Below are 2960 nucleotides of genomic sequence, written 5' to 3' on the forward strand. Positions count from 1 at the left end.
TTTGGCCTCAATACGATGGAGTTCCTGATCCCCACTCTAAGAAGCTAAACAAATTGGATGGATAGGCCATGAATTGTCTTCCAGAGTCGATGACCTTGAAAAATTAGACGAGCTTTGCCTGATGGCCATAGCCTCTATCTACGCTCAAAAAAGGCGACAAATGGAGTTTTTCAATAAGCATATACGTTCGAAAGAGTTTAAAATAGGAGACTATGTCCTGGTTTACACATTGAAACAACATGCAAAAAAAACTTAAAAAGCAAGGGATGGGACCATTGGTGATCACCGATATATCACCACGTGGAGCTGTCAAGCTTTCTACATTGGAGGGTGAAGAAATGCCAAATTGGATTAGTGGCTGTCACCTAAAAAAGTATCATCTACCACTAACCTAGAGCATGCTTCAACAAATCCATGAGAAAAAGAAACGATCGCAAGAAATGCAGCGGGTAGTCAAAGAAGCTCAAGCAGAAGCCCGTGAGCGCATCGCAAAATGGAAGCTTCTATGACAACAGCAATAGCACGGACCACCACTACGGATCAATGTGATCAAAGTGCTCGATTTTGAAGGGGAGCATATGCTGGAAAGGGAGAAGGGGGATCAAACCCAACACACGCCAAACTGCCTCTTTATAGCCCAGGGAATATCCAGCACCCCTAACCATACAGAAACTCTCTCTCTCTCTCTCTCTCTCACACACACACACACACACACACACTCACTTTTTGCAAACTTCCAATGCACAGGCTCGCCTACTAGCATTCTCGATCATACACAATCACTCCTGAACACCCACACATAATTGACCTAGCAACACACCATCACACTCTTGCATCAGTTCTCTCTCTCACTGACTATAATTTGCACTATCTCTCCCCTTCTCTCTCTGCACACACTCATACGATCCAAAGCCACATGCTGCCATGGATTAACCGGCACAAGACGAGATAGAAGAATAGATCAAAGACAAACACTCAAATAAAATCAGAAGTAATAACTCCATCACAACGATTTCGGGCATGATGGCAACATAGTTAATACATTTGTGCATGCTTTACAGCACCTCTGCTTCTAATCAATTTAGATGGAAGACTTCCTATCAACCCATGGCCAAAAATCAGCCACCCTCTTGCAATCACTCGGCCACCAATACAATGGAGCCCCGCAAAAACCCCTTCTCCTTCAATCACTTGGCGGCTACCCGCTGGCCAAAAAAACCTGTCCTTCTGATGGCATCTCCTCTTGGAAGCCCTTGGCTCCTCTGTCCATGGTCCCCTTATTTCAACCTTGGTCCCCTTTGCTGCTTTACGAGCCCATGGTGGTCTCCTCTTCTCTATAGCGCTCTTCAAGGCCACTCCAAGGCAGCCCGACACCTTCTCTTCCAAGCCATGGCCCTTGGCGGCTTTGTCCTGCCCTGCTCACCCAAGCAATAGCGCCCCTTTTCTTGTATGGAGCCCGCCACCCTGTGGCCCTTCTACCTATTGTGTAGTGCCACGCTTTTTGGCAATCCACCCCTATGATGGCTCTCTGGCCCTCTGCCCTCGGCCCCAAAAACCTTAACTAGCAGTGCCCCTGTGGCTACATGCAACACCCTCCTTCACTTCTGTGGAGGTCCCCGTCAACCCGCCCCCTTTGCATGCCCACCGGGCCTTTCCCTTCTGTGGAGGCTCTCCCAGTCCCTTTGCTACTGGCCCTGGCGGCTCTCCTTCATGGCGTTACCAGCCATGGTCCCTACCTGCTCCCATGCATGGCGCCACCTTCATGGCCAAGCCCCTTGGCGGTCTTCCTCTCCACCTACTGGCGGGCTACTGGCGGCCACCCGTGATAGCGACCCCGCTCTCCTGCCTTTCCTTTGCTTATTTGTCCTTCTCCATGACCATCTGCAGGTCTCGTCCCCCAAGAGCTCGTCCCCTGCACCCAGTGGATCTGCACCAACCCTCGATCATGGCCCCTCGTGCTCCCAAAAAAAACCCTCTTCTTTACTACCCTCAGTCCTTGTCTCTGGTTGCTCATGCTGCATGAAAAGCCACAAATGGCACCCTTTCCTCTGGGAATTGCAGCACCCCTGATACCCGAACTTCGCTGTGCTAATGGTCCAGATTCCAACCCGATCACCAAAAGGACTCTCCTAAATAGTGTTTGCCATGGTCGACCATCGTTTTGAGCTTGAAATGATGCCCAAATAGTAAACGACTTTGAAGCTGCACAAAGATCTCGACTCTGTTGACCTTGATGTTCGATTCAGCATACACATCATAGCACCTTTCGCCTACTAGAAAAGCTAAAAAAACCAATACTTGACCTGCAAAGGGCTGCATTCGGCATACACAACCTCGCAATAGAGTGTCGTGCAGACATCTTGCTCCAAATCCCTTATCACAAACCTAATAGCACCTGTATCTAGCACCCCTTGTCCTATTTACAACCTTATGATATCAACATTTGATCCTGCCACTTGTGATAGGAAGAAACACTAACCGCTTCCACTAGCGAGTGCTCCATCTCGGTATACCTCTCTCCTAGCACCATCAAATAACTGCCCAATGTCCCTGTCACTTGGCTGCAAACTGCCATGCCTGGATTTCTTGCACTACCATAGGCCGACCATCCTCAGCTCTACCATCATTGCCCAACCCCCCGTTAGCATTATCTAGAGAATATATCATTGCATAAGAAGAAACTGATTGATATTATGTACAAGAGCTAGATAAATAGCAGTAGATAGATAGAGAGAGATTCACAATCTGTTGTGGCACCCGCCTGGGTCAAATGGAAAGCTATAGGCTTCCCCAAGCATGATTGTAGTCCCTCCCGGATAAAAAATGCGGCTTTGGTCATCATCATCCATCTATAAAACAGATACGCACCATCCCTGCTTTGCATTGCTAAACCTGTAAACCAATCCTTCTTGTAGATCTTGACAGCACAGCCCTTCAGAAAATTGTACACATGAACCTTC

At 48.2% G+C, this 2960-nt stretch overlaps 1 pseudogene; it reads left to right on the forward strand.

Annotated features, from left to right (window-relative positions):
- The first annotated feature begins 1085 nt into the window (after nt 1-1085).
- On the forward strand, nt 1086-1936 carry LOC147428065 (uncharacterized; annotated as a pseudogene).
- Nucleotides 1937-2960: the final 1024 nt, after the last annotated feature.

Source organism: Adiantum capillus-veneris, chromosome 23 (assembly GCF_014529385.1).
Source record: "Adiantum capillus-veneris isolate H3 chromosome 23, ASM1452938v2, whole genome shotgun sequence".
NCBI lineage: Eukaryota > Viridiplantae > Streptophyta > Polypodiopsida > Polypodiales > Pteridaceae > Adiantum > Adiantum capillus-veneris.